We start from the raw sequence: 14,893 nt of genomic DNA on the forward strand, positions 1-14,893 counted from the left end.
TAACTTCTTTAGAGCGAAGTGAAACTTGGTGTTAAAAATAATGAAAACCACCTCTCATGTTGCATTTTTGATCTTTGATGGGTGTTTTTCATCTTCCTCTTTGTGGTGAATTCTGCTGTCACTTCCTTTTCTGTTCTAAATTTGCAGACACCTGCACTCTGTCTACACATAGTAGCCCTGCCATCAGGTTACACACACTTGGCCTTTTGGAGGGCAAACTCATTATTATTGACTCTGCATACAGTCATGTTAAAAAGAAAGTGCATCCTATTTCTATTGGAGCTAAACATCTCTGAAAACTAACATGGTAGCATAAATTCCTGTTAACAAGGGAGTCTATGAGGATTTACTCGCTTTTGGATCCAGTATCAACTGGCCATGAGAGGAACTGCAGATTCAGGCACTTTGGTTTTGGCTTAATTAAAATTGGAATGGCCATCTGTCTGCCATCCAAACCTTGGCCAAACTGGTTCATGCAAGAGGACAATAACCTCAAATACACCAATGAACACAATGGCCTAGTCAAAGTCCAGACCTCAACCCAATTGAAACACCATGGTGGGATCTTAAGAGAGGTATGCATCACTAAACTGAAGCAACACTGTAATAAATAGAGGGACAAATTCCTCCATAACTATGTGAAAGACTGATGAAGTCATACAGGAAACGATTACTTCAAGCTATCACTGCGAAAAGTGTTTCCACAAGCTACTGAATTATGGGCTGTACTTTTTAAAAAGCTGCTTCTGCATTAAGGCTTAGTTTTTTCTGAACAAATGATGATGTGGTGTAATATTTAATTTCTTGTTGTTCATCTAAGGTTATGTCCTGATGCTGAAAGCATTAGAAATGAAAATGGGTTTGTTTTCTATTATCTTTCTACTGCAGCTAAAGATCTCTGAAAACAAACATGGTAGCATAAACTTCTGTTAACGAGGGAGTCTATGAGGATTTACTTGCTTTTGGATTCCAGTATCAGCCGGCTATGGGAGGAACTGTAGATTCTAGCACTTTGCTGTTGGCTTGATTTTTTTAATTGTTTGATCCACAGGCACATCTTGAGATGTAAACAGTCCTGGAGTTTCGGAAAGGCAGGAAGACAAAACATTTTTCCTCTTTTGTGTACTATGTGACACGTTTAGCAGTGACCCTCCACACAATCAGATTGAAATTTACAAGGAATTTTAGGAGAAGCACTTCAGTGAACATATCCAATTTCACCTCCTGCTTACTCAGAAACACAGACACACACGCACACACATACACACACAGGCATTTTCTTGAGTAAGCCAGCTGTCAAAAGTCAAAGTACATGGAGCAAAAAGGTTTCCAAGAATCTGCATGGGTAGAAGCAGCAGGGAGGGCGGGTTGTGGGTGGGGAAGGAGATGATATTGAAAAAGTGTAATCGTACTAATGAAATGAGAAGTAACTTCCCATTCTAAGGATGAACTACTGATAAGAGGGAAGGAAGTTTATCTCTGACGACTAAAGGGAAATTCAGACTCAAAAGGTCAATGATACTAAAGTCGCAAAAACCATTCCATAAGAAACTATAAAGTTTAATGTTTGGTGTAAACAAAAAGCCCCGAACATGACGAAAAGCAAAGAAATATTGGTATGAAGGCAGTGTAAAAGCTTTAAGATCTCGCCCCTTGCTGAAAGACTAGCACCCTCCTGATTATGTGTACGTGAGCGAGAAACTGTACACATGCGTCACTGCCAATACTTCAGCTCTCTGGCAGGACAAGCATGAACACCAGAGGATCTGTGGAACTCTTGGAAGCTCAGTGCAAGGTAAATAAACAACACAGGAAGTGCTCGTCATGACTCTGCACAACAGAGTTGGCTAGACAGATCATTCAGCCTTTAATCAGGAAAAAGAGACAGTAACAAAAACCTTTTCAAGCTTTGGGAATTTAAAACAATATGCTGAATTTATTTTATAAGACAAGACTGAGTAGTAGTACGCACATGTTGACTGAGAAAGAAAAGAAACTGCTGCAGATTTCTTCTGGGGAAAAAAACTCATGACTAACTAACTCAAAACTAACGTAATGCAAAATAATCTTGAAGTGCAGGACAAGTTAGTCAGTGTTTATTTTTATTAACTGGTTTTCCAAGTCTCTGCAATCGGGGAACAAATAAAACAATCATTTCAACTTACACACATGGGAAATTATTTACATTTCTCACAAAAGGCAGTTTTAATTTTCTCCAAAAATACAGGATTGTCACCTATGATGAATATAAAATTGTACAATGTTAAACTGAAGTTCATCTACTTGCTTGTACTAGCTCTGTTTCTACAAATGTCCAGATGGTAACTGATCTCAGAGCAGTGAAACCAGGGCCAGCAGCAGCCTGTCTAGCCTGGTAGTCTACCATCAGTCTCCTTAATGACAGAACACTGTTTGACATGAAATGAGAGAGATCACATTCACTTGAGTTTTAATAGTTGTCTGCTTTTAGAGTTCAGCGGGCAAGCACTGCCTGCCTTGCTTGCCCCCAGTGGAGTGCCACTGGTTCAGCAGTGGTAGTGTACTGGCAGTCTGCTGGCAGCTACAGACTTAGCAGATAGCAGATGGTCTTATCTGCTGTCAGATAGAAGTGTCTAAAGTATATAGTATAACTGGTTTGTTTGTGCTCCGTTAACCAGTCTCTGAGACGAATGAAGTTAAAGCAAGCAAAATGCTAAAGTAAAACCAAGTGTTTAAACCAAGGGTCCCCAACTCCAGGCCTCGAGGGCCGGTGTCCTGCAGGTTTTAGATGTGTCCATGTTCCAAACCAGCTGATTCAACTGTCTAAATTACCTCCTCAACATGTCTTGCAGTTCTCCAGAGGCCTGGTAATGAACTAATCATTTGATTCAGGTGTGTAGACCCAGGGTGAGATCTAAAACCTGCAGGACACCGGCCCTTGAGGCCTGGAGTTGGGGACCCCTGGTTTGAAACAATGAGAAGTATCCATTTCAGCCTCAGCCTGTACTTTTCATTCGGTATTTTTATTCTTTGATGTGGTGTTTCTTTTTCCCACTCTTGCAAAGTGCTTGGTTTGATTGGTGAGGTTTTTCTCTTAATATTGTAGGGTCTCTACCTTCACCTTGAGGTGACTGTTGTTGTGATGTGATGCTATGAAATATGAATTGAATATATATTGAATTTGAAATCAATCAAACTGAATGAATGGATTGATTTTGACCTTTTTTCATGCTTCTCCCATTCCTGGTGAACTCCACTGTTGCTCCCTTTCCACTTTTCAGCAAGTCAGCGTTCTATCAACATGTCATCCACATCATGTATCACATCATTTAAACCCTTCTCCATAAGCTGTCCATGGGGTAATATATAATTAAATTATAAATTAAGAATAGTCAAGTTTTCATCCATAGAGATTTTACATTACAATGAACCAACTGCACTTGAATCACAGGCACCAGATTTCAAGTAGACTTCTTAGAAGTATATCAGGAATGACTGCTTGGCCATCGTGTCTCTAGCTGTCCATATCTGTCAGCAACGGGGAATAATCAGGCTTTAGATGTTAGAGGGTTAATAGTCTTGTCTCTTTCATTTGGTTGACTTTTTATAGATTCACTGAAGTGTATAGCCAATATCAGCTCATTTTGTCGACTTCACAATAATGGTTGACACTTTCTCAAGCCTAAATGAGTTATAACATTGCTCTTTGAGGTTTTAATGATCCTCGTCAAACCTCAAACCAGCCATTTGATCCCATCCGCTGGTGGAGTATCTTATTTTCATTCCTTAAAAAAAGAGAGACTTTGTCAAATGTTGTTGATGGTGATGATGATTCCAGGCTGTAAAAACTGACTTGACCAGAATGAACAGGAGGAAGTGTATAACAAAGGCGAGGAAGGAACCCTCATGTCTGTTTTTGTTAACATGGACAGGTCGTTAATCATGAAACGTCACAGCACAGAAGTTGCAGGGGGGTTTTATAGTTTACTTCTCTGTGTGTCATGTCACAGGAATAACACAGAGAAGTATGTTTTGAAGTAACATTTCACAGCAACACCTAAATATCATGAAACTTGTCTTAGTTTTTCAGTTGGATTTTTCAGTTACTGCCTGCAGCCACAGCAAGAACGGTGAAGAAGTATCAACAGGTGATGAAGGAGGAACATATGTCTTAACAGTACAGGAATGAGGAAGTGTCACCTTAAACACGCACTGATCTATCAGAACAATCAAGATTCATTGTGTTGTGTTGGTATCAGTCATATCTAGATAGGATGTCCTTGTGCCGTCAGAACTGCTTTAATTTCTTGTAGCATAAATTCAACAAGGTGCTGGAAAATGGGATTTTCAGACTTCAGTCTGGGATTTTGTTCTGTATATTTCATGATAACATCACATATTTGCTCTACATACATGTTGCTTATCTCGTGTTGCTCCGCATTCCATGAGTAATCTATGGGATTAAGTTCTGCTGACTGTGGAGGGCACTTGAGTTCAGTCAATATATCGCCATGATCAAGAAACAATTTTGAGAATATTTGTGCTATTTGATATGGCTGATTTGTACACTGAGGTCATAAGGGTATTGCTGTAGCTCAGGAGGTAGAACAGGACATCGATCCCTGGCTGCTCCAGTCTGCATGCCAAAGGATTCTTGAGCAAGACACTGAACCCCAAGTTGTTCTCTGATGTAAAGGATAATAGAAAGGCTAAAAAGATATACACAAACTAGTCCATTTACATGAGGGGTCTCGAACTCCAGGCTTCAAGGGCCGGTGTCCTGCAGGTTTTAGATGTGTCCTTGATCCAACACAGCTGATTTAAATGGTTAAATGACCTCCTCAACATGTCTTGAAGTTCTCCAGATGCTGGTAACGAACTAATCACCTTATTCAGGTGTGTTGACCAAGGGTGAGATCTAAAACCTTCAGGGCACCGGCCCTCGAGGCCTGGAGTTGGGGACCCCTGGTTTACATGGTCAGCATCAATCCTCAGACTGTGATATTGCGAAATGATGTTTATTTGGTTCTAAGAGTCCCAAGGTATAACTTTACTGGGGAGCCAGTGCAAAACCGGTTTCATATGGGACATTTCAGAGAAGATGGCGAGTAGAATTCTGTACCCCTTTTGTAAGTGATGATTTGCTCAGGCAAACAATAATGACTTAGTATAACTTAGGTGTGATGGAATAAAAGCATGTAATGTATAATTTCCCTTTCACAGTGATACACAATATACTTCTGCAAATAACAAAAACAAGACAATCAACGTGTTCAACAATACCTGTATCAGCTTACAGTTGGGAGGAAAGAAGATCAAAGTCAGGATAGATCCATGATTTCATGGTGTTTTCATACCAAATTCTGACTCAGCTACCCAAATGTTAGAAATCAATGTACTATTGTTCCATTGTGGTGAACCTTTGTGAATTTTAAGCTCAGTTTCCTGTCCTCAGTTAACAGGAATGCCATCAGTGTGGTCTTCTGCTGCTGTAGCCCATCTGCTTCAAGGTTTGAGGTGTTGTGCATTCAGTGATGGATTCTGCATATCTTGGTTATTAGAGCTACTGTTTCCTTCCTATCAGCCTGAAGCGGTCTGGCCTTTCACTTCTGACCTCTGACATCATCAAGGCATTCTCACCCTGAGAACTGCTGCTCACCAGATGTTTCCTCTTTTTTTGTATCATTTCCCATAAACGGTCTAATTGCAGAATCAGTCCACTGATTTAGCAAAAAACAGATATTTAAAGCCAGATATTACTTTGCACATCAACGTATTTTTCCCCATTCAATGATTAATAAAGAACACACAAGGAGCTTAGTTTTCTGTAAAGATTTTGAGTCATATTATGGGAGAAGGTAAAGGTCTGACCTTTAAAACAACCCACACAATAAACCAGCTAACAGCTGTAGAAAAACTGTGGTTGAAAAAACAGATGAAAAGCATTTGTGGTGTGATGATCTTAGCAGATACACACTGCCTTAAGAAGGTGTTTTTTTTCACTAGGTACCAATCGGAGTCAAACTTTTTTTTAGTTTTTCCACCCTGCAGTCTGTGATGGCTTTTCCAAAAGGCATACACTGTCTTGAAATGAAGTTTTATATTTGGTATTTAAAGGTTTTGTAGGTGTGGACTTTTAACAACCAAAAGAAGAGACATTGTTTTTGTGTGGAAACGTTAACTTAGAAGCTTAATATAGCCTAATAGCCTTCATAATAGTGATCAGTTATACCACTGGCCTTTCCTCCAGATGCTGCAGCACATCACCGTTTTGATGGTTTCCTACAGATAATGTCATAATGATCACTGCTTTGTTTTACTAATCAGTATGATATCTAGTATTTCGCTCATGAGACACCTGCTTCCACTAGCTATGATCAAGATTATTATTAGTAGGATAATGCAATGGTTGCACCTGCCTTTGTGCCCTATTGTTCATCTGAAAAGGGAAGTTCTCAAATATTTTTGTCTTTTAATCCGCCTACATTCACCAATACATATTTGGCTTTTGTATTACTCTTTGTACACTCTTCAGAACACTGAAATTAGCTTGCACCAGCTTGCACTGATGAATGTTTCCAGTGACTGGCTCAGACGACACGTATTCATCCATGCAGGTTCAAGACCAGTTGGAAAAAATGGCCAAATGGCCGTTCCAGTTGGGTAATTTCCATGTTCATTTTCACTCAGGCTCCAAAAACAATATCTAATAGGCTTAATGTGAACCGTTTTTTGCCAACCCACGAGGCACAATAGCCACATTAATGAGGAACTACTCTTTAAATGTCAACTTGTGCACAACTTCTCAAAATGTCTACTATAATAACTTGAATAGCTGCCTTCACTTTTTAGCTTTGAAAATCATCGTCATCATAATCAGCCCACAAAGTCGAAAAAGGACCAGGAGCTATTATATCTTCAATGAGGCCTGAGGAACCAAAACACCACATAACTAATTGCCTTCTTTATCTCACACTCCATTCATAGCTCTAATCTTCCACGTAGCACTCACCCCGCGCATTACGTTAATGTGCAGCGCTGCCATTGTTCTCGTCACTATGGAGACGCCACCCAGTACTCTGATTTGGAGGCTCATACATCAGCACAAGACTGGTGTGACACTACAGTAGAGAGAGATTAAAGGGAAGAGCATAGCACACACACACACAGTGAAAGAGACTGTCAGCTGTGAGAGCTATGACGCACGTCGGGCTCCGTTAATATTGTGCAGCAGGCTTTGGCGTCTGTGTGAGCATTCCATTACAGGCATTACATTCCAATACTGGCTCACACTGAGCTCGGCCAGCAGCTGTGTGCTGAATTAGCCTCTCTCCCAGTCACAAACACACACTCAGGTCGCTCAAGTTCTTTTATGTTTTGTATGGTTTTTAATTACCAAATCCCTCACATCAAACAGTAAACTGACCCAAGCTTGTATCTCTGCCAAAGACCTCTAATGTTTGTCTGCGCACATGCTAACAGAGGAAGTCTAAACTCATCGTGTTGACGTGCTTCACATGTACATTCACCATCTTAACTACTGTAGTAATCTACAGGGGGTTAATGAAAAGGTTATGTTTTTGCTAGCGTTTGCGTGTGTGTCATTCTTTCTGTGCATAAACACAATAGCACACAATACAAAGTTTTGAACGAAATGTGATAAAACCATTTAGGGGTGTAGAGTGGGGTCATGTTAACAAGCCATTAAAATTTGGCTTATATCCACCAAAGTCTCCAAGGTCAACTTAACGACTTGTCAAAAATCGACAAAAATTCTTAGAAACTTGGTCACTTAGAAACTATGTTTCCTCCTGTTTTTGCTTGTGTTTGCAACATATAGATATATACGGGGATTCTAACTATCACGTTGCCTTGCACCTCTGACCTTTTCTTCAAGGTCAAATAAGTTCAAACATTCCTAAAATGTCTTATATTTTAAAAACTATTGTTACGGCCCTAGCAGGGCCTCCTCCTGAAGGTGCCTGTGTGGGCGTGTCCTACAAGCTCTTCTGCCTGAGGTGCCACCTTTCTCTTTTACACAGCTGACTCACATCAGTAATTAAAGGGATTCAAGCCCAGGGAAAGGTGAGCTCTGGGCCAGAGAGCCATGTGAGTGGTTGCAGCTAGTGAGCTGCGTGTTTGGTGGTTGCAGCTAGTGAGGTGTGTGTGTTCTGCTCCTACTTGGTGGAGAGGAGTGTTTGGCAATTTATCCTTTTCTAGCTTACTTTTCAGTTTATTGACCAATGCTTGAGTTTTGTTTGTTTCTTTAAATGGTGATAGTGGCTTGTCCGTCTCTTTTAGTTAGTATTTGATAGAAACTTTAATAAAACTCTTTAATTTAACCAGTTTGCCTCTGTCTCCTTTTTCTGACCCGGACAATTTTTGTTACTTCCCCCTAATCACCTAGACCCCTTTTAGGGGAACGTAACAACTATCACTGAAGTTCCACTGCCTTTGTCAATACTGACAACAATTAAGAAATTATGCAGGTATGTGGGCATTATAGTGCATCCAAATACCATGTCACATTTGACCTCTGACCTCACTTTTGCATTTCTCATCTGACTTTCTTTCAAGCTGACCCCAAAATGTCTTACATCTTTATAGAAGGTATCGTTGAGAGAAAGAAGAAGCTGCCTATACTTAGAAATATACTGTAGTATAATAAGTTCCAGGTATTCGTGTCCAGTTATCTACAAATCAATACCTGTTATTCATTACCTACTCCTACATAATGTTTGTGTAATCAGGGCAAACATCAGTCATGCTACCCTTATCTGATTTTGACTACACTGAAAACGTATTATGGTATGTTTAAAAAAACAAAAAGCAAAATACATTCTACTTCCTTAAAAGTAAATACTACCCAGAGAGTGTGCAGCCTGGGTGAAAGTTTGCACTTTCTTTAGTTTAGTTGTTAGTATTGCTAATAATTGCTAACTAGAGCCTCAACACATGACATATTACTGTGTCCTTACTTATTAAACAAATCTGAGCCGAAACACCGAATTGAAGTGCTTCCCGTGATTCAGTAGCTTGTAGAACCACCTTTAGCAGCAATGACTTGTAGTAATTGTTTTCTTTTTAACTTTATCAGTCTGTCATGTCATTGCAGAGGAATTTTGGCTCACTCTTCTTTGCAAAGTTGCTTCAGTTCATTGAGGTTTACAAGTATTCATTTAAGCACAGCTCTTTAAATGTCTAGCCACAGGACTGACTGGGCTGTTGCAACACCTTTATTCTTTTCTTTTTCAGCCATTCTGTTATAGATTTTCTGCTGTGTTTTGGATCATTGTCCTGTAGCTACACCTAGCTAAGCTTCTTCCGGCAGACAGATGGCCTCACATCTCACATACGGTCGACTCAATGACTGCAAGGTGCCCAGATCCTGTGCACAACAAACCCAAATCATCACTCTTCCAACCACTGTGCTGATAGTTGGGGTTTGCAGGCTCTCTGGGGGTTTTTGCAGTTTCACTGAGAATTGCACAATCTGACCCGGGGGTGACTTTACTGGGACGTCCTCTCCTGGGAGGGCAACTGTCTTGAATGTTTTCCACTTTCTGTAGAATGATGAATGATCTTATAACCCTTATAACGCTAGCTCTCCCCCGGCAGACCCCAAGCAACTGGGGAACGAGGGCGGTTGGGTGACGGTGAGGAGGAAGCATAGTCTTAAACAGAAGCCCCAGGTACACCACCAACCTGTTCATGTGTCTAACCGGTTTTCCCCACTCGGCGACACACCCGCCGGGGGTCAAACTCTGGTAATTGGTGATTCTGTTCTCAGACATGTGAAGCTAGAGACACCGGCAACCATAGTCAATTGTGTTCCAGGGGCCAGAGCAGGCGACATTGAAGGAAATTTAAAACTGCTGGCTAAGGGTAAACATAAATACAGTAAGATCATAATTCACGTCGGCAGTAATGACACCCGGTTACGCCAATCGGAGGTCACTAAAATCAATATTGAATCGGTGTGTAACTTTGCCAAAACAATGTCGGACTCTGTAGTTTTCTCTGGTCGCCTCCCCAATCAGACCAGGAGTGACATGTTTAGCCGCATGTTCTCCTTAAATTGCTGGCTGTCTGAGTGGTGTCCCAGAAACGATGTGGGCTTCATAGATAATTGGCAAACCTTCTGGAGGAAACCTGGTCTTGTTAGGAGAGATGGCATCCATCCCACTTTGGATGGAGCAGCTCTCATTTCTAGAAATATGGACCAATTTATTAAACCCCCCAAAATATGACTATCCAGAGTTGGGACCAGGAAGCAGAGTTGCAGTCTTACACGCCTCTCTGCAGCTTCTCTCCTCCTGCTACCCCCCCAAAAACCCATCTCCATTGAGACTGTGTCAGCTCCCAAAAAGACAAAAAACAAACCAAAAACCAGCAATAAAAAACTTAAACATAAAAAATCAAAAAGAAAGAACAATACAGAATCCACATCTGAACCAAAGAGTAAAACAGTGAAATGTGGATTATTAAATATTAGGTCTCTCTCCTCCAAGTCTCTGTTAGTACATGACTTAATAATTGACCAACAAATCGATTTACTCTGCCTTACAGAAACCTGGTTGCAGCCGGATGATTATGTTAGTTTAAATGAATCAACACCCCCGAGTCATTCTAACTACCAGAAATCTCGAAGCACAGGCCGAGGGGGCGGTGTGGCAGCAATTTTTCACACCAGTCTATTAATTAACGAAAGACCAAGACAGACTTTTAGTTCATTTGAAAGCCTGATGCTTAGCCTTGTCCAACCCAGCTGTAAAACTCAGAAACCAGTCTTACTTGTTATCATCTATCGTCCACCTGGGCCTTACACAGAGTTTCTCTCTGATTTCTCAGACTTTTTATCTGATTTAGTGCTCAGCTCTGATAAAATAATTATTGTGGGTGATTTTAACATCCATGTAGATGCTAAAAATGACAGCCTCAACATTGCATTTAATCTGTTATTAGACTCAATTGGCTTCTCTCAAAATGTAAAAGAACCCACCCACCACTTTAATCACACTCTAGATCTTGTTTTAAAATATGGCATAGAAACTGAACATTTAACAGTGTTTCCTGAAAACCCTCTGCTGTCTGATCATTTCCTGATAACATTTACATTTACAATGATTGATTACACAGCAGTGGAGAGTAGACTTTATCACAGTAGATGTCTTTCTGAAAGTGCTGTAACTAAGTTTAAGAATATAATCCACCCACTGTTATCATCTTCAATGCCCTGTACCAACACAGAGCAGAGCAGCTATCTGAACGCTACTCCAACAGAGGTCGATTTTCTTGTTAATAATTTTACCTCCTCACTACGTACGACTCTGGATACTGTAGCTCCAGTGAAAACTAAGGCCTCAAATCCGAAGTCCCTGACTCCGTGGTATAATTCTCAAACACGTAGCCTAAAGCAGATAACTCGTAAGCTGGAGAGGAAATGGCGTGTCACAAATTTAGAGGATCATCATTTAGCCTGGAGAAATAGTATGCTGCTTTATAAGAAAGCCCTCCACAAAGCCAGAACATCTTACTATTCGTCACTGATTGAAGAAAATAAGAACAACCCCAGGTTTCTCTTCAGCACTGTAGCCAGGCTGACAAAAAGTCAGAGCTCTACTGAGCCAACCATCCCTTTAACGTTAACTAGTAATGACTTCATGAACTTCTTCAGAAATAAAATTTTTATCATTAGAGAAAAAATTACCAATAATCATCCCACAGATGTAATATTATCTACAGCTACTTTTAGTACCATTGATGTTAAGTTAGACTCTTTTTCTCCAATCGATCTTTCTGAGTTAACTTCAATAATTAATTCCTCCAAACCATCAACATGTCTTTTAGACCCCATTCCTACAACACTGCTTAAAGAAGTCCTGCCATTAATTAATTCTTCAATCTTAAATATAATCAACCTATCTCTAATAATTGGCTATGTACCACAGGCCTTCAAGGTGGCTGTAGTTAAACCCTTACTTAAAAAGCAATCTCTAGACCCAGCTGTCTTAGCTAATTATAGGCCAATCTCCAACCTTCCTTTCATATCAAAAATCCTTGAAAGAGTAGTTGTCAAACAGCTAACAGATCATCTGCAGAGGAATGGCTTATTTGAAGAGTTTCAGTCAGGTTTCAGAGCTCATCACAGCACAGAAACAGCTTTAGTGAAGGTTACAAATGATCTTCTTATGGCCTCTGACAGTGGACTCATCTCTGTGCTTGTCCTGCTAGACCTTAGTGCAGCGTTCGATACTGTTGATCATAATATCCTATTAGAGCGATTGGAACATGCTGTAGGTATTACAGGTACTGCGCTGCAGTGGTTTGTATCATATCTATCTAATAGACTCCAATTTGTTCAAGTAAATGAAGAGTCCTCTTCACACACTAAGGTCTATTATGGAGTTCCACAGGGTTCAGTGCTAGGACCAATTCTATTTACATTATACATGCTTCCCCTAGGCAGCATCATTAGAAGACATAGCATAAATTTTCACTGCTATGCAGATGATACGCAGCTCTATCTATCCATGAAGCCAGGTAACACACACCAATTAGTTAAACTGCAGGAATGTCTTAAAGACATAAAGACCTGGATGGCCGCTAACTTTCTGCTTCTTAATTCAGATAAAACTGAGGTTATTGTACTCGGCCCTGAAAATCTTAGAAATATGGTATCTAACCAGATTCTTACTCTGGATGGCATTACCTTGGCCTCCAGTAATGCTGTGAGGAACCTTGGAGTCATTTTTGACCGGGACATGTCCTTCAAGGCACATATTAAACAAATATGTAAGACTGCTTTCTTCCATTTGCGCAACATCTCTAAAATTAGAAATATCCTGTCTCAGAGTGATGCTGAAAAACTAGTTCATGCCTTCATTACTTCCAGGCTGGACTACTGTAATTCTTTATTATCAGGATGTCCTAAAAACTCGCTGAAAAGTCTTCAGTTAATCCAAAATGCTGCAGCAAGAGTCCTGACAGGGACTAGGAAGAGAGAGCATATTTCTCCTGTTTTGGCTTCCCTTCATTGGCTTCCTGTTAAATCCAGAATTGAATTCAAAATCCTGCTCCTCACTTACAAGGTCTTAAATAATCAGGCCCCATCTTATCTTAATGACCTTGTAGTACCATATCACCCTATTAGAGCACTTCGCTCTCGCTCTGCAGGCCTACTTGTTGTCCCTAGGGTATTTAAAAGTAGAATGGGAGGGAGAGCCTTCAGTTTTCAGGCCCCTCTTCTGTGGAACCAGCTTCCAGTTTGGATTCGGGAGACAGACACTATCTCTACTTTCAAGATTAGGCTTAAAACTTTCCTTTTTGCTAAAGCATATAGTTAGGGCTGGACCAGGTGACCCTGAATCCTCCCTTAGTTATGCTGCAATAGACGTAGGCTGCCGGGGATTCCCATGATGCATCGAGTTTTTCCTTTCCAGTCACCTTCTCACTCACTATGTGTTAATAGACCTCTCTGCATCGAATCATATCTGTTATTAATCTCTGTCTCTCTTCCACAGCATGTCTTTATCCTCTTTTCCTTCTCTCACCCCAACCGGTCGCAGCAGATGGCCGCCCCTCCCTGAGCCTGGTTCTGCTGGAGGTTTCTTCCTGTTAAAAGGGAGTTTTTCCTTCCCACTGTCGTCAAAGTGCTTGCTCATAGGGGGTCATATGATATGATTGTTGGGTTTTTCTCTGTATTTAATATTGTGCTATCTACTGTACAATATAAAGCGCCTTGAGGCGACTTTTGTTGTGATTTGGCGCTATATAAATAAAACTGAATTGAATTGAATTGAATTCCAACCACTGCTGATGTCTTTCCCCAGTGACACTGAGTTTGCACACACCGGCCAGCAAACAAATAAAACTTTTAATCGACGTGCTCGCAATAGCTGATGATCACATAATCAAGTGCATTTGATTACCAGCACTCAGCTGCTACTTACCAGCCTAATTCCTATGAAAACAGTAAGTGTGGGCTTAGCTTTTCATGCACTGCTTTAAAATGCTTTGCATTTTGGCTTAATTTGTGTTTAATAGAATACTGACACAGTGTAATATATACGACTTTTATTATGCTTTAACATATAAAACCTTAGTAGTGGGTGTACTTTCTTTCTGTACACCTATTAACCACTTTACTATTGTATTAAATGTCACTTCCATTTCCTTCTGTTGCACCTAGTCTGATTTCATGTGAGGACATGTCAGGGTGCAGCTACAAGGCTGGCAATTACCTAAACTTCACATCAACTTTACATTGACTTTCTAGGCTCAATCTCAGTCTCACACCGTTTCATGATTGTATTTACAAAGGTCACACCTCATCCTTCAGCCTCATACACTTCTGTGGGTAAAATAACAAAGTGAATGAAGTGGGTGATTCATAGTTTGGAAGCAACTCCTCTGTTGGTTTTATACTAGTTTTAAACAGTGGGTGTACTTGCCATGTTAGCAGCGTCTTTTTGGATACTTCAGTCACTACTTTTACAATTTTTGAGTAAAATGTCATTGTAAATATTAGATGGATTGCCATGAAGAAAAGATAAAATGCTCAGTCCTGGATTAAATGTACTGACTCAAAACTCTGTATTTTTCCCAGCATATCAAACATTGCTATTTTATCAAAAGCCACTGGCATCTCCGGGACACACCCAAAATGTCCTTAGGTGTCGGTATCACGGCAGTATTGTGGTCTTGTGTTGGAGTTTTTGCATCTTTTTTTCCAGTCAGTGTTTATTTTCACTTTCACTACCTCTTTGTTTACGGTGTGACCCATCAACCCTTTTCATTGAAAAAGAAAACTCATGAGAATACCCCAGGCTTCTAAATGTGGTCCCCAGGGGTCCCAAACAAATACGCTTGTGAGATGAATTGGAAATGACACCACAGTAAAGCGATAAATAGT

The sequence above is a fragment of the Pelmatolapia mariae genome, linkage group LG16_19 (genome assembly GCF_036321145.2).
Source record: "Pelmatolapia mariae isolate MD_Pm_ZW linkage group LG16_19, Pm_UMD_F_2, whole genome shotgun sequence".
NCBI classification, from domain to species: Eukaryota; Metazoa; Chordata; class Actinopteri; order Cichliformes; family Cichlidae; genus Pelmatolapia; species Pelmatolapia mariae.